Below are 26437 nucleotides of genomic sequence, written 5' to 3'. Positions count from 1 at the left end.
GATGTCAGGTACTTTTTCAAGTCTTTGAATGCTTTCTAACACTCATTGTTTTATTTGTCTTATTGCTTCTTTTTTTATTGAGTCGAAAAAAAAAGCTCACGTTGATCAGTGGACCACAAGGGTAAACGGTTGAGTGTGGCTCGTATTCAAGATCACTCGAATCTCTTTCAGAGTAGTGAGGGACTTCATATTCAAGATCACTCGAATTTGCCTTAAATGTGCATCGACGAGCCTCGTCGTAAAGTGTATACTTCTCTGCCAAAGTGAAAGAGTCTGCTAGAGTTAGATTTTCTTTTATGATCAATTATCCGAATAGTGGATGGTTTGCTGGGAGTCATTTTTGGAAGGCTACACTTGCTATCAAGTCATTGCCTCAGACTATCTTCGCATTTTCTTTTTTAAACCTCTTCACGTAGTGGCGGAGCGACTACTTTGGATTCTTCTTCACATTGAACAAATGGTCGGACTTCTTCTTGATCGAGCAATAAGATAAGTATTCTTTGGTGAAAACCAAGGAAAGCTCATCAAAAATCCAGATGGATCGTGGCAGTAGGGTGTGGAACCAATCTTGCGCTTCGCCTTGCAAAATGGTGGTGAATATCTTGAACATAAAGGCATCGTTGTTTCGATAAAGGACCATCGTGCTCTGGTAGTGCTTCAAGTATCTCTCCGGATCTCCATCTCATTTGAAAGATGTGAAATGTGGCATGCTCAACTTGGATGGAGGCTTTGCCTAGTTGATCTCGTTCGTGAAATGTGACCTGCTCATGTTGGTTATGTCTCGCCATAATGCTTCATCAGTGACCTCATTACGTTGAAAGTCACACAATCGCTTGGTCAATGACCTCTCTACTTCTTCCTGAATTTTCCTTTGTTGGGAGCAGCGAAGCTTTCGGCTGCCTCAAGTCTTGACCTACTGGTTTAGGCTGCTCTTTTATGTGTTCAGCTCATCTATGCCGCGACTACGGTGCTTGTGGCACATCCTTAGCAAACGAGTGAATTCCTCACGGGTTACCAGTTGAACTTGAGCCGGATTGAGTGATTGTTTTTCTCCGTCTGTCGTGCTACCTACTCCGATGTGTGGTAGATGATGCTCTTTGTTGGCCTAACCGTGAATGAACACTTCGCTTGGAAGGTTGCTCATGTTGATTATCGGAGTGTGGTCCCAACCGTGAGTGTATGCTAGTCCATGGGCCTAACCAAGAGTGCACGCTTATTCGCACGCTAAGACAAGAGTATACGCTATCTCAAGGGCCCAGTCAGGAGTGTACATTGCAGGAACGCTTGGTTCGTGGCTAATCTAGTGAGTGCTTGTGGAGACGCTGCTGGAGAGGTGCTTCATCTGATCTTGTCCTACTTCGAGACACCTCGTCAAGGGCACGTTGCATCTCGGTATACTGGAAGAGCTAATTCACCAAGGTCATATAATATGCAAGGACACTTGTCAACTCTATGACTTGTCGAGACAAGTGTTGTTCACCATTTAGGTTGGAAGAGCTTGGATGAAATGCGTCTCCTTGAGTAGTGGAAGTGTGGTAGACTCTAGGCATGAGATTTGAGTTGGGAAATATCAAATCCGTAGAGAAATTTGGTGAAAATGCCCCCGGTTCAATTGTCGGCTAAGAAATTTGAAATCAGGATGGTTGAACTGCTCTTGGACCGGTTTGGGCTACTTGGGAAGCAACAAGAGTGGGTTACTCCACGTGCAGCATATCTGGAAGTTCGACCCGAGGTCGGCTCGGGTGCGCGTTGAGCTCGCTCTAGGTCGTGGCTCGGGTCAGCTCATCCTAGGCTTACGCCCTTGAAGCTTGAAATGGCACGGCTTGGGTCCTCTGGTCTTGGGCTGGGCCTTGGAATGGACTAGGCTCGTGATGGCCTTAGGCCCGTGAGGTTTAGGCCGCTGCTCTTGCCGTGGCTGAGCTGGGTTCCCTTGTGGCGCAGGCCTAGGCTTGCTGCTGCAAGGTGGCATGGGCCTGGGCTTGCAGCCGCAAGGTGAGGCCTGCTCATTGGGCTCGAATCTCACCGTGAGTTACCACGGTGGTGCCCCGTGGGGGTGCTGCTGTTCCACTCACCATTGCATTGAGCCTCGTGGATTGTTGTGGTCCAAATCCTTGAACGTAGGAAGTTCCCTTCGTCATGGTTTCTGAATTTCTTGTCATTGTACTTTTCTTTTACGTTTATTCAAAAAAAATTTGTATAAAAAATTCTAGGAATGAAAACGTACAAAAAATCTATGAATTAACAAAAAATTAGAAACCTTGAATGCGAGAATCTTCTTCGAGCGTGTGAATCAAGGCTGTCAATGAAAGCACTAATTTATGGATGCAAATTTCCGCCTTCTTCTTCTTGGACAAAAATGCACCTGCAAAACAATTAACACCTAAGATCAGGCCAAGAGCCTCACGCGTCCACAATAAATATAAGGCTATATATAGGGGTGTGGCCAGCCCTATTTGGAGAAATAGGGACCGGCCACTTATGGTGGTGTTTTGAATATTTTTGCAAGATATTATGTCAAATAATATCTTGCAATTAATTTGGTAATTAATCTCAATTTGAAAAGAATAATTGGGAGTTACCTTATGAGTGAGGAACTGGGGATTTGATGAGGAGTGATGAGAGGATTTTGAATAAATGCCATTTTGATCACCTTTAACGTCGATTGAGTCGTTATTGTCTGTTGCATGTGCTGAGGAATCTGGGTGTGCCTCAAGGCAATTGTGTCTTTTTACCCAAGAATATACGCATCATCGCCTTCATAATTTTCTTGATTATTTTTTGCTCCACAATAATGGCATTGATATGACCCTTTGTCCTTGGTCTTCCTTACTGGAAATACCCCTTTTTCTGTGGTCTTTCTCTTCCTCTTCCTCTTCCTCTTCTTACTTTCACGAACATAACAAAAACTATAACATGCACATGCATAGAAGTACTTTCCATAAAATTATGATAGATTTCAATGATCGAAACCCAGACCATCAAACCAAAATTTTAAACAAAAGTGGGGCAGTAGGATGTCCTTCAACCCCATCAAAACTTCTTTTAGCGTATAGTTTAATGAAAATGTAAATATTATAAGGAATAGTAAGTTATGAATTATGGTTTAGGATCCAAAAGAAACCAACCACCACCAATCAAATCCATGTTTCTCAAGTACCAAACAATGAACAATTTCCTCTCCATTGGAGATCACCAGACTTCCAGTTGGGAAACAACTCATTGAAGCACTAACAAAGGCCCCTACAGCTACTCATGTGTCCTCTGTGCATGTAGCAACATTTCTTTGTTCCCCTATCATATCATTTTTATGTATCATATCACCAAAAATGTATCTAACCAACACAGCATGTGCCCTGCCCATACCATCATAATCATCATCCTAATTAGGCATATTTTGCACTCTGGATTCAATATATTTTTTGTCTATGATATTGGGTTTTCTTTGCTTGATTGATTTAGTGTGACTAAATGTCTTTTGTAGGCCACCCAACCCGTACGATTATTTTCTTTCAACCACATAAACACATCACTGAGTTGAAATTTCTAGTGGGAATGTGTTTGTTTGGACATAGACTTTTTACTCTAATTGGAATTTCTAAGGCAGCAGATGTAGAAAAAGCTGGTCTTTCTATCATGTTAATGTGACTCGAGAATGCTAATTCTTTTAAATCTAAAAGAAGAGAACATGCCATACAATCAAAAGTATATCCTATTGTATGTCATTAATTATGAATGATGTAAACACGAGTTATGTACCTTTGGTGACACATCATATTTTCGTCTAAAGTCAAAGAAATTGAAATCCTTTGTATGTCCTTTTCAATTATGTTTGCGTAGTAATGCCCTCTTAGCAGACTATTTTATATGTGTTTCTTTTAGCGAATACTAAAACTGATTTGGTATGATCAGTTCTTGATCAAGAACCGCATGTGGGGCACGTACCCTAAACCCTAAACTAATGCCCTTTCCAAGTAATGTTAGAAGAAGAAGAAGATGTGTAGTACCAAATTTCACAGTAATCTTCTTTTTCTTGGGTTGTATTTTTTTACCATAATTCTAATAATAGTTACTCAGCAGCAGCAATAGAGTATATTTTAGTTTTTTCTTTTTTCTGTTAAACAACCAAAAAAAACAGTACTCCAGATACGAATCTAAGACATTCTTGAAAATATATGGATTTTAACTATTTGGATTTTATTTATTTTTTTGAAAGACTATTTGGATTTTATTGCATTATTGTTCTTTTACATGGAATATAAAGAAAATTTTCTTGAAAATATCTTATGGCGTCACGTCAGTACTACAGCACACATCGCAAATGTTTGACCCCAAAAAAAATCGCAATTGCAATTGTACTTCAAGTTCCTAAGGCTCTATTGCGTCAACCAAATAAAGGGAGGGACCAAATGAGCTGTGAGTCCTTTAAGGAAAATAAAAGTTGTCAAACTATATGCATAGTTATATGGTAATTCAAGAAGAAAGAAAACACAGGCACTAAAAACAGAAAAAATAAAAAATAAAAAATAAATAAAACTTTTGGTACTATATTTAGGGACTTGCAAGTTGTAGCTTACTTTTTCTTAAAGAATCATCAATACAAACTCATTTTTTTTTTATACAAGCAATATTCGACAGTAATCTATATTAAAAAGGGCATAAGAGTTTGAACTTGAAACACAGTGGATTGAACAAAAAAAATCTTAACCAGAAAAAATTGAGAAAACTTTTGTTAAAAAAAAAAAAAAAGGAATTGGGAAAACTATCTCAAATTAATAAAACCAAATACCAATCCCAATTCACAGTAAATAAATCAAGCTGCATAGGTTTCATGAGTTACCAAAACCAAAAGCCATGTCTCTCATTTGCCTAACTTGGAAAATTGGATAAGTCCAAAAGCAATGTTCTTGTGATATGGAAAATCGCTTGTGTTAAAAAAAATAAAAAGTGAATGAAGTTGATATTTAGTTATAAGATGAACAATAAACAAAGTAACTTTGACTCATTATAAGTGCTTGCAATATCTCTTAATCCTCAATTATGTAAGCTTTACCAAAATCTCTCTCGTTTTTTTGCACCAGACTTGTTATAAATCTGACAGCAAATTGCTTGATGCAGAATTCACAGCAATCTTAATCTTTAAGTGAGGACTTACTCACCGACTAAGTTTTCCATGGCAAAATGGCAGGTGATTGATATCTTGGCGGGGTGGGTGACTGGAAATTCCACCTATCAAAGTCATAAGCAGAAAATACTCCAGTACTTCAATAATGTAAATGAAAAGTATATACTTCAATAAATCCCATACACATCGCGCATTATTTAGAGAGGGAGAATCTTCTATTCCACCTAAAAAAGGCAGCTTGAGAAAACTAGGTGATGTTGACGCACTGTGCTTAATGAGCCATAATGTGCCTCAAGAAGTGACCACAGGGCATTGTCATAGAGAACCGAGAAGAAAACAATAAGGGTAAAGTATAAAAAATTACCTCAATTATTGGTGTCACGACATTTTCATACTTTATCTATTAAAAGTGACAATATCATACCTCATCTTTAAAATTTGGTCCAATGTTATACCTTTCGTTACTTGGCCATTTACCTTTCAGTTAAATGCTGACGTGACTTGATTCGGAACCCACTTTCTATTAAAAAATCATTAAAATATTATTAAAAACTAAAAAAAAATATTTAATATTTTTTAAATATTAAAATAATAAAAAAAGAAAAAAAAAAAACCCTCAATTCGTCCTTCCCTCTCCCCCCTCCTCTCTCTTCTCCCCATCGTCATCTTCATCTTCATCTTCTTCCCCCCACTTGCAAACCCCAAAAAAAAAAAAATTAAATAAAATTACAATTTGGCTTCCCCCGCACCCACCCTCAGTTTGTCTTCCCCTTCCCCACCCCCTCTTCTCCTTCCTGCAACCCAAAAATAAAAAATAAAAACTTGTCAGCGGGAAGATGGGTGCGGAAGAGGATGTGGAGAATGGATGAGAGTGGTACGAAATGGGTTCACTTTGGATTTGTTTTTTTTTTCGTTTTCTTCCCTTTCTTCTTCTTTCTGGGTTGCAGGGGGTACACGAACTGAGTTGGGTTGAGTTTTTTTTTTTTTTTTTCCTTATTCTTCCTCCTTCTTCTTCTTTCTAGGTTGTAGGGGGCTTTTGGGGGAGGGGGGGGGGGGGTTGATTTGTTTTCAAAATTGGGGTTTGATTTGTTTTCAAAATTTTTTTTTTTTGTTTCTTCCTCCTTCTCCCTCCTTCTCCTTCTTCTGCCCCGGAGGGGGGGTTGATGGATTTTCAAATTTATTTATTTATTTTTCTTCCTCCTCTTCTTCTTCCTCCTTCTCCTTCTTCTTCTTCTTGATGCGTTATTTTATACGCACACAAACTAAACCCTATTTGTGACAATTGTAGTAATGATGTAAGTAGGGATCGTTCTAACCGGGGATTAACTAGGGGTGCTAATCTAATTTGAATTGACTTTAAAACACAAAAACTAAATGTAAATACTCTTAACAAGACTACTATGACTCAGAATGGCTTTGAAAAACTCAAACTGCCTAAAACAATCAAACTGACTCAAATAGAAACTAGAACTTGATTTAGACGAATTTGAAACTGTTTATGACTCCAAAAGCTTAAAGATACAAAAATAAAACAAATACGAATGATTAAGACTCAACGAAATATGGGGGAAATGTGTTTGGACGATATTAAATTAAATGGACAGAATATAATTAAAGGCAAAATGTAAATATGAATGTGATGAAAATATGGATGATGGAATAGCCAAGGGGTTCTTCTCCACACATGTTACACTTGCATACAATATTGATTCTCAGTTGGTCTTTCGATAAGTTGTGAAACTCAATGCTCCAAGTTAATTAGGTCCGCTTAAATTAACTTTCAGATTTCCCTAAATTCGTTGGATTGAATGGAATACGCATTACAACCAAATTATTCTTAATCAAAGTCCCTAACTATGGAATACGCATGATAGAGACATTCAACAAAGATCATTAAGTTCAATGAAAATTATAAGTGTTGACGAGGCATTCGTTACTATGGAATACGCATGAAACTTATGCCAAGAATTCGTTTAACGCGATTGTTCATAAGCAACCTCCACTACTTGTGAATATAAGTTCATAACGATTAGGTGAAACTCACTTATATTCTAGCGTCATATTCATGCATGAAAATTAAGCTTGCAATCTCAATGAACATACATAAATAAGTTATCAATCAAACAGTTAAACGAATTGAATCCACAACTTATGAAATTCCAACCAAAAGTAATCAATTCATATTGCAAATATAAACATAGTTTCGAATCACCCCCTAGCTAAAGGGGGTTTAGTTCCTCATAACCTTGAAATCAAAGAAACAACTAAACATTCCAACAACTCAAACTTGAATTGTATGAACGTTTAGGCACTATTCTCTTCCATTACAAAACAAAGAAAATTGAATTCAAACATTGAAATCAAAGAAACACCTAAACATTCCAACAACTCAAACTTGAATTGTACGAACGTTTAGGCACTCTTCTCTTCCTCGTTGTTGTGGCACAAGGTCTAAGGTGAGCTTTGGGGATTATGTGAAGTGTTTTGGAGGGATGGGAAGTGGTTGGATAGTGGCTGAAATGGAGGATAAAAACTGCACAGATTGGAAGGATATGCACGGCAATGGATGTGTATTTGTGTGGTGTGTTGTGTTGTGAATGAGATGAGATGTTCCTAGGTGATGGGAATGCAAGGGTATTTATAGGAGGAGTGGAGATGTATATGGCTGTTTGTTTAAGGTGTTTGTGGCTGCAATGATGAAGAGTTAGAGCTGGAAATGAAAGGGAAAGCTGGAATGTGGAATGGTGCCCACGACAAAGTGTTTTGGTGCATGTGTTGGCTGTTTTGTTTGTTGGTTAAAGCTTGTGTTTGCATGTGAATGTTGTTTGTGTGAAGTGTGTGTGAATGCATGTGGATTAAAGAGTGAATGGTGGCTGAAATAATGATGGAAAACAGCTAGGAGAAGTATGGAATGCATGTGAAATGTAAAGGGAAAAGCTGGAAATGGCTAGGAAGGTCACGGCATAGACTTGTTTGTTTGATGATGATGCATGTGATGGGTGGGAACAAAGGGGGAAACATGGCACAAGGGTGCTTGAGTGAATGATTGAATGTGCATGTGGATTAAAGAATGAGTGGTGGTGTAATGATGAAGTGAATGCATGTGTTGATGACTAGGTTAGTGGGTGGAAATCTGAAAATGGCATAAGGGAATGGGAGCTCACGGTTTTGGCTAGTGTTTGAATGTGTAAAGTGTGTGTGAATGCATGTGAAGATGCTAATAAATAATGCATGTAGGGTTAGGAAATAAAATCATAACTTAAAGGGGGATGATTAAAGGGTGTTGAAAGGTTTTGCATGGCTTTGAAGTGATTGTGGATTGGGCTAGAGTTTAAGTACATGAAATGGACCCAAATTGCTCATCCTTGCATGGCAAGGAATGGTGTTTGTGTTAAGCCCATGGCAAGGTGTTATGTGATTGGGTTAGGGCCATTGTTTTGTGTCTTCAAGTGCATACAAGGCCTTCAATTTCATCCAACACTTGGGCTCCAAGTATAAGCTATCCATCCTTAGCCCAATAGTGCTCCAAAACACTCCACAATGCATCCTTTCGTCAAACACGTCTTATTATCCTGAAAACACACAAAAGAAGCATAAAGGACTAAAATAACTAAAGAAACACAACGTAAATGCACGAGAACAAGCAAAGTAAGTCGCCTAAATATGCTCCTATCAGTGGCCATAAGTAATCCCACCAAGGTCAACAGAGTCAAGTCCTATCTAAGGGAGGAAACAAAGCCCAGAAGCGCCCAAACCTTGCTCCCAAGGCCCCAAACTTTAAGAATAAGAGCAAAGCACTGAAACCATGGATGCGGACATGTGCTATTACTATGGTTCCAAGGACCATTGGTCCTATGTTTGCCAAGTTCCCAAGAAGGTTGTAAATGAATATCATTCTCGTCGTAAGAAGTTTGAATCAAACTTCATGCAAGTGGATGACCCAGAGAGTATAAAGATGGAGGTTTCTGATTTTCAGGAGGATACCACCTTTATGGAAGATTAGAATCTTAGACATAGACTTATTTTTACTTGAAATAAGACAAATGAGGCCGAATTCCACCTAATGGCCGAACCCCTCCTTTGTTTTTGGTTGATTTTTGAACAATTTTCCTTTATGTTTGGATTATTAGTTGGTGATTTGTTTTGGATATTAAATTTTTAATCCTTGAATAAATGAAATTATTTTGAATTGATATTTGTTTTTATAAACTTTTATGCATGTGACAGATTCAAACTAATTTTTCATTCTAGGTATGACTAGTGGGAAAGTTAGTTGTTTGGCAGATAGCGCAACCACGCACACTGTTTTGCGTGAACGCATCTATTTCACTAACTTCATACCTAAGAATGCACCTCTAACAACCCTCTCAGGCTCATCCAACCTGATAGAAGGATACGGTAAGACACGTATAATGTTGTCAAATGGAACAATCTTGACCATTTCTGAGGCACTCTATTCTTCACGTTTCGGAAGAACGTTGTTAAGTTTCAAGGACATTAAAGATAACAATTACCATACTGAAACCCACGTAGAAAACGAAGTTGAATTTTTGTGCATAACTTCCTACGAATATGGTCAGAAGCGTATTCTAGAAAAGGTGGAGCATACCCCTAGTGGTCTATATATTATGACCATATGCCCCATAGAATGGCACTATGTGGCTGGCCCTACTACTAGGACCGTGCACGAAATTACACTTTGGCATGATCGTTTGGGACATCCTAGACGAATAGCGATGTGCCATATCTTCAAATCTACACACGGGCATCCACTAACCTGAAGTTTAGGTTCGATCCAAGCAATCGCATGTCAAACATGTTTGATGGGAAAGCTTATTACTAAGCTTTCTTATGACAAGATTCGTTCGAATCCTCCCATTTTTCTACAACGGATTCAGGGGGACATTTGTAGACCGATTCACCCTCCCTGCGGACCATTTAGATACTTTATGATTTTGGTTGGCGCTTCCACACATTGGTCACACGTGTGCTTGTTATCCACAAGGAATGCTACATTCTCAAAACTGTTGGCTCAGGTTATCAAGCTCAGGGCTCACCAACCTATTTATCCGATCAAATATATTCGATTGGATAATACTGGAGAATTCACATCTAAAACTTTTGATGACTATTGCATGTCGGTTGGGGTTAAAGTTGAACATCTTGTACCCCATGTTTACACCTAGAATAACCTGGCAGAGGCTTTCATTAAGCATTTACAAATGATTGCTCGATCGTTGATCATACGTACCAAGTTCCCGATCGCTGCTTAGGACCATGCAATATTGCACGCAGCAAAGTTGGTCCACCTGAAGCCTGTTGTGACACAACCATTTAGTGCCTTTCAGTTGGTTACCGGATACGAACTCGACATATTGCATCTATGCATATTTGGTTGTGTGGTATATGTGCTGATCTCGCCGCCCTTACATACAAAAATGGGGCCTCAGTGAAGGATAAGAATCTATGTCAGATATGATTCTCCTTTGATTATTCATTACTTAGAACCTTTGACAGGTTATCTATTTACTACTCGTTTCGTGGATTGTCACTTCTATGAGACAGTCTTCCCATCATTAGGGGTAGATAAAAACGACATGAATTATCATGGACGACTCGCACTTTGTCTCATTTAGATCTTCACACCGCTTAGTCTGAAACTAAAGTGCATCGCATATTAGATCTTCAAAGAATAACTCAGAGCATGCCAGATACTTTCACCAATCTAGCGCGCGTGACAAGATCACATATTCCAGCTGTGAATATGCCTGCAAAGATGGATGTACCAAATGTACGACAGACTGCCCTCTTGGAAGCCCGAGACGCAAATCTTGGTGATCCACATACATTAGCGGCTAGCCAATCATTTGCATGTACACAAAAGCATGGCAGACCCCTTGGTTCAAAGGATTTACACCAATGGAAGGGGAAAACCATGGCACAAGGTCCTGAAGAACCTACCGTGAATCCGACTATCGCTTACTCATTCTATCCAACTCATGATGAAATTCAAGATTATGGAAGCGTCCTTGAAGAGACGAATCCTCCTCCTGAGAATCGTGAGATTTCGGTTTATTATGCTAGCTTAGATGATGTGTGGCGTAGAAATGAGATGATTGTTGACGATGTATTAGCATTTGCAGTAGCTACTGAGATCATGTTGAGCGATGACATTGAACCGCGTTCTATTGATGAATGTCGAAGTAGAACTAATTCGTCAAACTGGAAACAAGCAATCCAAGTCGAACTCGATTCGCTTACGAAACGTAAAATGTTTGGACCTGTAGCTCCTACTCCTCCACATGTTAAGCCCGTTGGCTATAAGTGGGTTTTCGTTTGGAAGCTTAATGAGAATAACGAAATTGGGCGTTACAAAGCTCATCTTGTTGCACAAGGCTTCTCACAACGCCCCAGGATTGACTATGATGAAACTTATTCACCCGTTATGGATGTGATTACTTTTCGCTACCTTATTAGTTTGGTAGTTTTCGAAAAACTGGATATGCAGCTGATGGGCATAGTAACCGCGTATCTCTATGGGGATCTTAATACGGAAATCTATATGAAAGTTCTCGAAGGACTTACATTGACTGGTTCAAATATTTCCAAACCCGGAACACGTTCCCAATTCGGTTGAGGCGTTTACTCTACAGTTTGAAACAATCCGGAAGAATGTGGTATAACCGTCTGAGTGAGTATTTGACTAGTCAGGGATATGTGAACAACGAACTATACCCTTGTGTGTTCATTAAGAAGTCACATTCTTGATTTGCGATTGTTGCAGTATATGTCGATGACATGAATCTTATTGGAACTCCTGAAGAGCTCGCGATAACTGCCGCGCACCTGAAGTCAGAATTTGAGATGAAAGATCTAAGACTCGATACTGTCTTGACCTCAAGATAGAACATTGTATTGATGGAATCCTAGTACATTAATCGAACTACACCTAGAAGGTGGTGCACCGCTTTAATGAGGATAAATCGAAGCCTTCGAGTACTCCTATGGTTGTTTGTTCGCTAGATGCAAAATGAGATCCCTTCTGTCCGAATGAGGATGATAAAGAGATTTGGGAGCCTGAAGTTCCTTATCTAAGTGTGATAGACGCTTTATTGTACTTAGCTCAATGCATTAGACCCGACATCTCCTTCGCTGTTAATCTTTTGGCTAGATATAATAATGCACCAACACACAGATACTGGACTGGCGTGAAAGACATCTTCTGTTACCTTAAGGGTACTACATATTTAGGTTTGTTCTATCCCTATGAATCCTCGAACGGTGCCGCACCCTATGCTCTTCGAATCGATTCTCGCCTTGTTGGTTATGCCGACGCAGGATACTTATCTGATCCACACAAGGTGCGCTCTCAAACAGGTTATGTCTTTACCGTTGAAGGCACCACAATCTCTTGGAGGTTAACTAAATAGACCTTAGTTGCCACTTCATCTAACCATGCTGAAATTCTCGCCTTACATGAAGCAACTCGGGAATGCTTTTGGTTAAGAGCAGTAGTGGGCCATATTCAAAGCTCCTGTGATCTTTATCTCGTCGTTGATGTCCCAACGACGATCTTTGAAGATAATGCAGCTTGCATCGAACAGCTCAAGAAGGGTTACATCAAAGGAGACAATACCAAGCACATTGTGCCGAAGTTTTTCTTTTCACATCAACAACAAGAGCATCAGAAGATTGAAGTCATACAAATCCGTTCACAAGACAATTTGGCCGACCTCTTCACCAAATCAATGTCGAAGATGACGTTTTAGAAGCTTTTTCATGGAATCGGTATGCGTAAACTTTCTGAGTTGTAACTTTGCTATTTCTCTTTGGAATTATGTCAAACTCAGGGGGAGTATGCTGTAGACACTTGCTTGATCTTAATGTACTCTTTTTCCCTACGATTAGGAGCATTTTTCTCACTGGATTTTTGCTACCCAACTAGGTTTTAACGAGGCACCCACATTGGGCTGGTCGTATCCCTGATGACGTCATCTAGACGTTTCTTTTGACTTTGCATCTCTCACGCATTTTTCCTTAGACTATGGATTTTGTCCCTACTTGGGTTTTTACCATAGCCTTAGGGCTTTTATTAGTGAGACTTGCTGCTTATGCAAGTTCCTACCTTATTGAGAATAAGCGTTGTTTCTTAGAATCAGTGCCAATGAGTCGATTTCCTCAACTTCTGCATGATGCTAAATCTACCTTGAGTATTTACACACTCAAGGGGGAGTGTTGTAAACATTCCTAGTTTAAGTATGATTGTGTAAATCCTAGATTAGATTTGATTCTAGTTATCCTTTCCTATTGTATCTTGTATTCCTTGAGGAAGGAATATCTTCTCTGCTTTTATTACTATAAATAAAGGCACAATGTAGGAGGGATAACAAAAAACACATTCCCCTACAATTCTACAAACACATCTCTCTCTCTCTTCTCCTTGCCGTCAGCCCTCTCTCTCCTTGTCAGATAAAATAAACCACAACATTTGTCAAATTGTATCTACCAACGTTTTTTATTATTAGAAAACATTTTTAACCATTCTTAAAAGTGTCATAGACATGCCCTTATATATAGTTATTCTCTCATCCAAACATTAATTTATGAACTTTAAGTTGCCAATCACAGCATGATTCCACCAGTACCAATTTTCATCAATTTATTCCACCATTTTTATGGCATCTTAATATGGTTGCTTCTTTTACAGTATGCATTTAATTGAAACAATATATTGCGAGAATGGGGAGTATGTTGTTCCACATCGGAAAGATAAGGAACTTTGCAAGGAATTATAAGGAGTAAATCATTCCCCTTGTTGCCAATTAATTTTAGGTTTCAACCTAATTTGTTTGATAGTATCATTGCAGATCAACATTAACCTGCAAACAAGGAGAGACCCTCTATCATTTATTTAGTCTTGCTCTTTTAAGGTTCTTATTTTAAGGATCTATGAGAACCAAATGCATATTAGCCACAAGATTATAGCAGTTTAATCCGAAAGGCTTTATTAAATTGTTAAATATTTTAAGTCTTTGGATCTAAACAAATATAATATTATGGCTAATGTGTATTTGATCCTCACAAGTTTTCAAAATGAGGAGAAAAACTTGTGGAGGGCTTGGCTTGCCATTAGACTTTGTTGAGTGACACTACTAACAACTCAAAATTTGCCATATGGTAAGTTTAAATAACCTTTTATTATTTTTTTTATATTTAAATTACACGTAATTATTTTTTCTACTGACTAATATACACATGAGATTCATCTAATGGTTTATTTTGTTTTCCTATTTCTCGTCCCTCTCTTTTTTCTTCCCAACCTCTTTGCTGTACGCAATCTTCTTCGCCAAACCGTCTTTCCCTTCTTCATATCCAACTATCATGAAACGGTAAAAAAAGAAAAGAAAATCCAAGAGAGATTTCATTTTGTGAAAAAAGTTATGTTCATTTTTTTAATTATGAGCAACATTTCGTTGAAATTTGTTATATATTAGAGAAGAAGTAATTGTTTGCTTCTTGAATTTTGTATATGGGTTCTTTGTGATATCCAACACATACTTCATTGCAATTCCAATCTATTATTTCAAATTATATTCTTCTCAAATTTTCCAATGACTCATTCTTAGAGAGTGGCCAATATGTTCTCACCCTTTACACATACAACTCTTTTCAATTATCACCAAGTTTGAAACACCCATGAACTAATGATGAGTTGGGTGGCGGAGAAAATTTGGTGCCTTGCAACTTAGGACCGAGAGTTGTTGGGAAGGTTGGAAAGAAACTAACTTACGGCCGAGAGTTGTTGGAACAAGAAAGCCTAGTTGAGGAAGAACGACTGCTACACGGTGAAGGGAAAGTATGAGAAGAAAAAAAAATGGGGGAAGAAAACAGAGAAAAATATGGGTCATTACATGAATCTACCGTGTACTTTAATTAGAAGAAAAATTAGCTGTGATGATTTTAAAGATAAATACGTGGTAAAATATTACACTCAAGCTTATCGTGTGGCAAATTTAAAATTGTTGATAGTGTCATTCAGCAAAATTCAGTGACAAGCCGAAGCCCACACAAATTTTTCTCCAAAATGAGAACATAAAGAAAGCATAACTCTATTATTATTATTGTTTGGGTAAAGTACAAAAAACTATCTCAACTATTGGTGTCATGACACTTTTATACCTCATCTTTTAAAATTGACAATGTCATACCTCATCTTTAGAATTTGATCCAATGTTATACCTTCCGTTACTTGGCTGTTTACTTTTCAGTAAATGCTGACGTGACTTAATTCGGGACCCACTTTCTATTAAAAAATTAATAAACTATTATTAAAAACAAAAAAAAATTATTTAATATTTTTTTAAATAATAAAGAAAAGTAAGAAAAAAAATCCCTCTATTCGTCTGTTCCCCCCCCTCTCTCTCTCTCTTTCTCTTCCCATCTTCATCTTCTTCCCTTCTTAATCTTCAACCAAAAAAAAAAATATTTAAAATTTGAAAACCCATCAATCCCCCCTGCGGAAGAAGAAGAAGGAGAAGGAGAAGGAGAAGGAGGAAGAAGAAGAAGAGGAGGAAGAAGAAGAAGAGGAGGAAAAAAAGGAGAAGGAGGAAGAAAAAAAAAAATTTGAAAATAAAAAGTTTTGACAACCCCCCCCCTCGCGGGCAATAGAAGAAGGAGAAGGAGGGAGAAGGAGGAAGAAAAAAAAGAAATTTGAAAACCCACAACACCACCCCCCCCCCCCACCGGCGTAAGAAGGAGAAGGAGGAAGAAAAAATAAAAAATTTTGAAAACCCATCAACACCCCCCCCCTCCTAAAGAAGAAGAAGAAGAAGAAGAAGAAGAAGAAGAAGAAGGATAAGGAGAAGGAGAAAGAGGAAGAAAAAATAAAAAATTTTGAAAACCCATCCCCCCCCCTCCCCCAAAAATAGGAAGAAGTGATAGGAGCATATTTAGGCGACTTACTTTGCTTGTTCTCGTGCATTTACGTTGTGTTTCTTTAGTTATTTTAGTCCTTTATGCTTCTTTTGTGTGTTTTCAGGATAATAAGACGTGTTTGACGAAAGGATGCATTGTGGAGTGTTTTGGAGCACTATTGGGCTAAGGATGGATAGCTTATACTTGGAGCCCAAGTGTTGGATGAAATTGAAGGCCTTGTATGCACTTGAAGACACAAAACAATGGCCCTAACCCAATCACATAACACCTTGCCATGGGCTTAACACAAACACCATTCCTTGCCATGCAAGGATGAGCAATTTGGGTCCATTTCATGTACTTAAACTCTAGCCCAATCCACAATCACTTCAAAGCCATGCAAAACCTTTCAACACCCTTTAATCATCCCCCTTTAAGTTATGATTTTATTTCCTAACCCTACATGCATTATTTATTAGCATCTTCACATGCATTCACACACACTTTACACATTCAAACACTAGCCAAAACCGTGAGCTCCCATTCCCTTATGCCATTTTCAGATTTCCACCCACTAACCTAGTCATCAACACATGCATTCACTTCATCATTACACCACCACTCATTCTTTAATCCACATGCACATTCAATCATTCACTCAAGCACCCTTGTGCCATGTTTCCCCCTTTGTTCCCACCCATCACATGCATCATCATCAAACAAACAAGTCTATGCCGTGACCTTCCTAGCCATTTCCAGCTTTTCCCTTTACATTTCACATGCATTCCATACTTCTCCTAGCTGTTTTCCATCATTATTTCAGCCACCATTCACTCTTTAATCCACATGCATTCACACACACTTCACACAAACAACATTCACATGCAAACACAAGCTTTAACCAACAAACAAAACAGCCAACACATGCACCAAAACACTTTGTCGTGGGCACCATTCCACATTCCAGCTTTCCCTTTCATTTCCAGCTCTAACTCTTCATCATTGCAGCCACAAACACCTTAAACAAACAGCCATATACATCTCCACTCCTCCTATAAATACCCTTGCATTCCCATCACCTAGGAACATCTCATCTCATTCACAACACAACACACCACACAAATACACATCCATTGCCGTGCATATCCTTCCAATCTGTGCAGTTTTTATCCTCCATTTCAGCCACTATCCAACCACTTCCCATCCCTCCAAAACACTTCACATAATCCCCAAAGCTCACCTTAGACCTTGTGCCACAACAACGAGGAAGAGAAGAGTGCCTAAACGTTCGTACAATTCAAGTTTGAGTTGTTGGAATGTTTAGGTGTTTCTTTGATTTCAATGTTTGAATTCAATTTTCTTTGTTTTGTAATGGAAGAGAATAGTGCCTAAACGTTCATACAATTCAAGTTTGAGTTGTTGGAATGTTTAGTTGTTTCTTTGATTTCAAGGTTATGAGGAACTAAACCCCCTTTAGCTAGGGGGTGATTCGAAACTATGTTTATATTTGCAATATGAATTGATTACTTTTGGTTGGAATTTCATAAGTTGTGGATTCAATTCGTTTAACTGTTTGATTGATAACTTATTTATGTATGTTCATTGAGATTGCAAGCTTAATTTTCATGCATGAATATGACGCTAGAATATAAGTGAGTTTCACCTAATCGTTATGAACTTATATTCACAAGTAGTGGAGGTTGCTTATGAACAATCGCGTTAAACGAATTCTTGGCATAAGTTTCATGCGTATTCCATAGTAACGAATGCCTCGTCAACACTTATAATTTTCATTGAACTTAATGATCTTTGTTGAATGTCTCTATCATGCGTATTCCATAGTTAGGGACTTTGATTAAGAATAATTTGGTTGTAATGCGTATTCCATTCAATCCAACGAATTTAGGGAAATCTGAAAGTTAATTTAAGCGGACCTAATTAACTTGGAGCATTGAGTTTCACAACTTATCGAAAGACCAACTGAGAATCAATATTGTATGCAAGTGTAACATGTGTGGAGAAGAACCCCTTGGCTATTCCATCATCCATATTTTCATCACATTCATATTTACATTTTGCCTTTAATTATATTCTGTCCATTTAATTTAATATCGTCCAAACACATTTCCCCCATATTTCGTTGAGTCTTAATCATTCGTATTTGTTTTATTTTTGTATCTTTAAGCTTTTGGAGTCATAAACAGTTTCAAATTCGTCTAAATCAAGTTCTAGTTTCTATTTGAGTCAGTTTGATTGTTTTAGGCAGTTTGAGTTTTTCAAAGCCATTCTGAGTCATAGTAGTCTTGTTAAGAGTATTTACATTTAGTTTTTGTGTTTTAAAGTCAATTCAAATTAGATTAGCACCCCTAGTTAATCCCCAGTTAGAACGATCCCTACTTACATCATTACTACAATTGTCACAAATAGGGTTTAGTTTGTGTGCGTATAAAATAACGCATCAAATTTTGGCGCCGTTGCCGGGGATTAACTATGGCCACCCGCATCACGCCTCTTTTGGCGTTTTGGGCATTGGTTTGTGCTATAATGTGCTTCAGGTACAGCAGTCACCCCAGTAGGTCGAGCTTGATGATTCTTCATTAACAGCTGGTTCTGCGTTTTAGCAAAAAATAAAATAGAGATCAAATCCAAGAACTTAATGAACTTCTAAGCTCTATATTGTTGCTGCAGGACAATATTAGAAGCAGAGAAGGTCGAATAGGTTTTCTCCAGGAGATCTTCTCATTGCAAAACTTAAGAAGTTATTGGATTCGACAAACTTTAGAATTATATTCATTCATAGACTTAAAGTCTTGGAAGCGCAAATGCTGCCAATCGTGTCTTGCTTCAGGCAAAAATATGTCCTTTTGGTGATCAAAACGATTAGCCAAAGCGACCTATAATGGACGTGGATCCTCTTCAGCAAGATATTCAGTTTGTAGAGTGTCATGAATATGTCTTCGGATGAAGATCATAGAGGTGGTTTTTTCAACTTCGCCAACAGGCTCGTATGTTGGTTCTTCAATAGCAGGACGCAAGTTCTTTGCAGTGAGGTGGAGTTTCACATCTTGGACCCACTTAAGGTAGTTCCTTCCAGAGACCTCTAAAGCAGTAAAGTCGAGTTTGTTCAAATTCAACATGTTCCTATCACAAAATAGACGGACAAGATGTGGTTAGTGTAATGGAGAAAAATCAATCCATTCACGTAGGAGTAGAACATACAGGTTCTCATAGACATGATTTGGTTTAATTTTGCATGAAAAAACTTCAGGTTTTCGAACAAGGCATGTTTATAAGAAACTTCAGGTTTTAAAATAATGATGAACTTTAGGTTCATATATTCCTGCAGGCAAACACAAATATATATGCAAACAAATATGCAACAAGAATATGCAAAAATATAAAATTTAGGTTTACAATTATAATTGAATTTTAATTATTTAGATTTCAGGCCAAATTAAAGTGTGGGTGAAAAAATATACAACCCATTGGGCCTAAAGTAATTAGGCAAATAAAATTCAGGGCCCAAGAGAAAAAAAAATTAAAAAATAAAAATAAGGCCACGAGTGGCTTAAAAAAAATTGGTTTGTGAGACCTAGGCCGAAAAAAATGGGTTGTGGGTCTCGGGTAGGACTGCAGGCCCACAGGAAGGACTGGGCAGGAGGGGTTGGTCTACTGCAGGCAGACCAAGAAAAAAAAATCAACATGGGCTGCTTCAGGCAGGCCCAAAAAACAAAAATTTCTTTTACCCAGGCTGCTTCAGGCAAGCCCAAAAAAAAATTGGTTTGTTTTTTTTCTTTCGCACGAGCCGAGATGAGGTAGCCCAAAAATTTGGGGCTTAAGGTGTCTAGCCGAGGAGCCCATGGCTCCGGCTTGCGACGTGACGCGGCTCAGCCTATAGGCTACAGGCTTGGGCGAGGTCGCTGGTTCAAAAAAAAAGGAAAAAAAAATTCTCTTCTTTTTTTTCAATTCAATTCAATTCATGTGTAATTCAATTTGATGCATATGCAATCCAAATAATTTCATTCATGTACAGATATTTGGTGCAATTCATAACCAATATCAAATTCACATAATTCAACAATTATGATTATGAGGCATACACAATTTATGTACAATCTAAAATTTGTAAAACGTAGAGTTGGGTCATGCATCGTGGTGAATGTTCATACTATCAGGGCTGCAAAAATATTGAGATAAAAACCGTTCTTTTGAAAGAACCTGATTGCATGATGATATGGATGAACTGGTTTGATGCAGAAAAATTCTCTAACGTCAGATTCCTAAGCGCAACGGTAGGAGCATGCTGATAACGTGTTGTGGTCTATTTTATCTAACAACAAGAGAGAGGGCCGGCGGCAAGGAGAAGAGAGAGAGATGTGTTTGTAGAATTGTAGGGGAATGTGTGTGTTGTTATCCCTCTTACATTGTGCCTTTATTTATAGTAATAAAAGGAGAGAATATATTCCTTCTTCCCCAAGGAATACAAGAAACAATAGGAAAGGATAACTAGAATCAAATCTAATCTAGGATTTACACAATCATACTTAAACTAGGAATGTTTACAACAACAGAAAAATTTAAAAACACTTTTGGGAATATATGCTTATTCTTGAAGAAGCAATTCTAATTGCTTTTTGATAAATACTTCTACATTTGTATAATAAAAGCACATTTAATAGAAGTGCATATGAACATAAGGTCATCTCCAATCAAAAGGGCTAAACATAGTCCTATCCAGAATTATAGCTCTATAAGAAATTATTTTTAAATGAATAGTGCAAGGCCATATTTATATCATCTCCAACTAAATGGGCTAAAATATAGCCCTTCAATAATTTATTATTTTTAAGTTTGTTCTTTAACCTTATTGGTTAATTGAATCAAATTACCATATTAAAATAAAATTATCTGAACTTATCTTGAGTGTCATTTGTCGCTAAATGAATAAGCCTTCAGATTTCTTATATTTATATAATCTTAATAATTTTTCAGATAGGATTTTGGAATTACACGCGTCACTAAATGAGAAACTGTCCATATTTCTTATCTTTACATAATCTTAATAATTTTTCTTATAGGATTTTTAAGTGACACGTGTCTAGATGTAATTGGTTATGCAAATTTCAGATATTCTCATCTACATGGCACTTCTTATCTTCACCTTCCAATGTTAATAAATTGTCTAAAATTATCCCACACCTTCATCTCTGCCCTTTCCACTATCTCTTATCATTGTCTAAAATTTGCCATTTTAATTGAAGTTTGCAACGAATTCCAACTTTGGATGCATTCCAACTGGGGGTCCTCTTCCAATTCCGAATTGGAAGATAAATGGACGGAGTAGAAACGAGAACATGAGGAGTCCGATGAAGAAGATAAGGCATGGTGCCAACACAACATTTAAGGCGGCAATGGCCACAACCATGGCGTGTGAGGAAAACTCAACAACAACCTCAATGCAATAGCTCTATTGTTGGTCGCTTTTACAAACCACAACAAAAAGAGGTTGCACATGAAACTTTGATGAACAACTACTTCAACTCCAACACAGTGCACCCAGAAGAAGATTTCAAATGTCGCTTCTGGATGAGGCGTCACATTTTCGAGCATTTGCTTCATGGTGTCCAACATGTCAACCCTATGTCTGAGTTTATAGGCCTTGAGAGTCTTGCTCAATTTTTTCACACAACTATTCAGATTTACAAAGATATGTACCTCTTCAACTTCTTCAACTCCAACACAGTGAACCAAATCAAAAGTACCTTGCTTGACTCTTTTGCAAAGCTAAAGAATGTGGCTTTCCAAGAATGATAGAGTCATTAGATTGCATGAATGGGTAGTGGAAGAATTGTCCAACCATATGGCAAAGAGGATTTAGCGGAAGATCGAGAAAGCCAACTATTTTGTTAGAGATGGTGTTAAGTACTAGGTTTAATGTTTGACTTCCTTTGTCAAAAATTGTAAATGTTACCACAGATGCTCATAATTTAGAGTTAGGATACAATGCTAATCTGGAATTTCTACTGGGATGGAACTCGTCAAAGCACCAGCCTTATACACTACAAAAGGTTTGAATCATACATTTACATTTGCATATCAAGCTTATTTTTCCAGATTCCTTTTGTTTACTGTAGTTGTATAGTCAGAAATTTCGTCTGCTATCCAGCTGTCTAGGCATGCAAATTAAGACAGCCCACATGAGCCATCTGACACTTTTTCCCGAAAATGAATTTTTAGCCCTAAATCTTTCTAGATTGATTTTACACATGACATGTGGCTTTTCATCCCCTCATCTTTGTCTGAAACTCATCCCTCTTTATAAAGCCATTCTAGGGTTCATTTGTTATTGGGGTTTGAAATTGGAAAAGTTTTTGAGAGTTTTATTTTCATCTCTATCTCAGATCTCTTTATAAAGCCATTCTAGGGTTCATTTCTAAATCTATCTTTGAAATTGTTTGCTTAAATTCATTTTATATGCTTATTTATTTTGGCTAGGAGTTTTATATTTTTAGAAAAGAGTTGATTTTAGCTTTGAATTATCTCTTGTGTTCTTACTTGAAAACCCTAGGCATAAAATCACTTTCATGCACTAAATACCCACATCATTGCATATTAGGGTAGCACTGTTTTATGATTTTGATTTCTGTTTTAGCTTAAATTTTTCCAAGTTTCAAATCAGTGAGCTGACCTGTTTTTTGGATTCTTGTCAGTTTCTTCTTTCAAGTGTTTGACTGGTGAATTAAACTAGACATCGAATCTGGATTTGCATGTCATTGCAATATCATTATATGCATAGTTAGTGTGTTGGTCTCGGTGCCATAAGGTAAAGAGTTCATGAGGAGCTGCCATCTTCTAAAGACTGGAGACAACACTATTTCGGTGCCACAAGGTGAAGAGCTCAGAAGGAGCTGCCACTTTGTGAAGACTGAAGGAATCCATCTCCTGTAAGGCATGATTGCACAAAGGTAAAGCTACTCCTTAGATAGGGATCTAGGAATTGAGCCTGTGTGGTCTTTGTATGAACATTGATTATACTAGTGGATTAGACTTAGTGGAGAGTCCCCGATTTTTTAACTCAAAGGTGGATTTTGCCGGCCAAAAACTTCATTGTGTTCAATACTATACATAACATTCTTTATGACCAAATAACCATTGCTAGAGATAAACTTTGTAAGGTTTGCTAGTATTGACATGTTGTTAACCAAGTAAACATAACTCAAGAATCAAGGCTAAAACATAACTAAATATCACACTATCTTGTTTTAGCTTTATAAATTTGTGGGCACCTAACAATTTGTACTCTGTTGACTAGTACGTTTGACTAGTCAGTACAGTTGAATTCAAAATTTACACTGCATATTATAAGCAAGAACCAAATTGTTGTTAACTAGGATAACTTGTAATGAACTAAGTTTAATTCGTAGATTTGCATTTGTTTAACTAATACGAATCTGTACTTAGTTGACTGGTGAACTTGACTAGTCAATCCAGCATGCTTTAATTCTTAATTGCTTTGCCATTGTTGTTTGCATAATGAACTAATATGTAAATGTGTTCAAGCTTAGGGATTATTATCATGAAACTAATTTGGGCAGTCTCTAATTAGTTGAACATATTGGTCAGTTAGGTTTTGCTCCTGGAACTATATTTTTTTATCACTGACTAATTTGTAACTAGTTGACTACCTCATTTGACTAGTCTACTGCGCAAAGTTAAATTTTTATTTGTAAGAGATTCTGCCTAGTATCTTATTTTAGACAGTTCCTTCGTTTGTCACATGGATACAACATGCTTTCTTTGGAATCTCAGGAGCCTAAAATGATATTATAGTAATCGGGTGTTCACCCCTCTTTACTAATCTAACGGAGGGTAAATCACCTCAATTGAATTAGTACATCAATGAGCGTTAGTACAATATGGGGTATTACCTAGCAAATGGCATCTATCTGAAGTGGGTGAAACTTGTCCAAGCGATTTGCGAACCCTGTAGCTAACGATGAAAGGTGGTTTACCTTACATTAAGATGCGTACCAAAAGATGTTCAGAGAGTTTTCGGTATTCTATAAGCACAGTGGAAAATCATTAAGAAACCAACAAGGGGTGGAGTATAGAAAAATTAAACTCTATCATGATGTCGTGCATCATATTACACAACATGATTGTGGAGGATGAGCAAGATGACTATATTAAAGGAGAGTCTGATGACGATCAAGATGATCCAAATAAGTCAAGAAGGGCTTGTGCGAGAATATATCATGGGCCTAATTTTCCTTTGGATCCAAGAACTGGTAACATCTCACATCAGTCATCATAGGATGATATGTTCGCGAACCACAAACAAGTACCTGCAATAGGATCTTGTTGCACATCTTTGGGCCAAAAGAACAATGGAGTAGGCCTAATGTACCAAAATATGGAAAACAATGTAGCAGGATTGTGTTGGTATCTGTTAAATGTTGTTTAAGTTTCAATAACTCCCCAAAGTAGTCCTAAGGTCTGAATTGTCTTGTTATCTATTAAATGTTGTTTAAGTTTCAATAACTCCCTAGAGTAGTACTAGGGTCGAAATTGTGTTGCTATATGTGAAATGTTGTTTATGTTTCATTAACTCCCCGGAGTATTCTTAGGGTTGGAATTGTATTGTTATCAATAACTCCCTAAAGTAGTACTAAAATAGAGATTGTATTGTTATTTGTTTATTTGGTATTGTTACTTATTTTATTAAAATTTTAATAAGATTTGCATGTTACCAAGTTAGACATTAATTCAAAGACCACAACCTAAATGGAATACAACTTAATTGAGTACAACAACTTAAATATTAAAGACTATATTAAAGACTACAACAACTTAAATATTCAAGACTCCAACAACTTAAATATTAGAACTACAACTTAAATATTAAAGACTACAACAACTTAAATATAAAGGCTACAACAATTAATAAAATGAAAACAACTCTTGTTGGGCCATAATTTCCCTCTTTTTCCCTTGAAAATATGCCTTACTCCTTGGAGTCAAATTCATGGTGTCCCTAGCCACGTTCCTATCATCTATCTCTTCTTGTATTTATTTTGAACGTTCTTCATGTTTCCACTTCTTTCTTTCCGCGACAATGGAATTTTGTTCCGCTAGTGTGGAGCCTAAAATAATCCCAAAAATTCTAGAGGTGACACGTGGACTTTTGCTCAAGAAGGACAAGATTGCCCTCATTAAATGGGCAGGCTTCTCAGATACTCTCACGCATAGCTCAGCACCCTTGAAGGTCCATACAGTTGAATACAACTGCCCATAGCTCACCTACCCATGGAGAGTAAAAGTCAAAGCATTAAAGATAAGGATTAATTACCCAAATTCTATCTTTAATACATTTCTAATTGAAGATTGACTCCATGTAAGTAAGTAATCCCTATTTAAATCAATTAAGGATATTTACACCATTATCTGATGTGATATAAAATAACACACAAACTTAAACCCTTTTTATGTAGTTGTAGTATGAATAAGTAGGGATCATTATAGGCCGGGGATTAGAAGGGATGCTAAACTCTCAATTTTAAACTCTAAAACACTAAACTAGACACAAAAACAGAAAACTAGACTCTAATGACTCAAAACAAACTAGAATGACTCAAAACAGCACAAAACAAGAAAATTGAATCAAAACAGAAACTAAGGGTGATTTTGGACGAATTATGACTTAACTTTGACTCAAAACACTAAAAGAAATAAATTTAAACAAGTTCTAACTAAGTAAACACAAAATATTAAAAGGGGAGTTGGTTTTGATGAATTTAAAACTTAAACAAACAAGTTACAGAAACAAAGTAAATTGACACGAATTTGTGTGAATTGATGGGTGATAGGCTAGCTAGAGAGTCCTTCTCCACACATGACACATATGCATAAAAATCGATTTCCAATTATTATTCCAATAAACCATGAATGACAATGCCCCAAATTAATTGTGAACTGCACAAATTAACTCTCAAATTTTCCTAATTTCATTGAATTGGACTCAGCGACACAATCAAATTATTCTTATCAAGTTCCCTATATGAACAGCATGATAGAGATACATATCAAAGATCATTAAGTTCTATGAAAATCATAAACATTGACAAGGCATTCATAACTATGAAAAGCATGATACTCTTGCCATAGATTTACTTAACACAATCATGACTAGTGACTTCCACTACTTATAAATATAAGTTCATAACGATTAGGTGAGATTCCCTTATATTTTAGCAGCAAATTCATGCATGCAAACTAAGTATGCATCCTTAATCAACATACAAGAACAAGTTATCAATCAAACATATATGTAAATCACATTGATGTTTTACGAAACAATAATTGGATGAAACCAATTCATATCACATACATGTTCATGGCTTT

General features: G+C 37.2%; 1 pseudogene; it reads right to left on the bottom strand.

The window, feature by feature from the left end:
• LOC148697400 (uncharacterized) overlaps positions 1-26437 on the bottom strand; it is a 49723-nt pseudogene that overhangs the window by 2292 nt on the left and 20994 nt on the right.

This window comes from Pyrus communis, chromosome 4, assembly GCF_041283825.1.
Source record: "Pyrus communis isolate YQ-2024b chromosome 4, ASM4128382v1, whole genome shotgun sequence".
In the NCBI taxonomy this organism is placed as follows: domain Eukaryota; kingdom Viridiplantae; phylum Streptophyta; class Magnoliopsida; order Rosales; family Rosaceae; genus Pyrus; species Pyrus communis.
The sequence above is the reverse complement of the archived record's forward strand: the minus strand, read 5'-3'. Positions and strand labels throughout refer to the sequence as shown.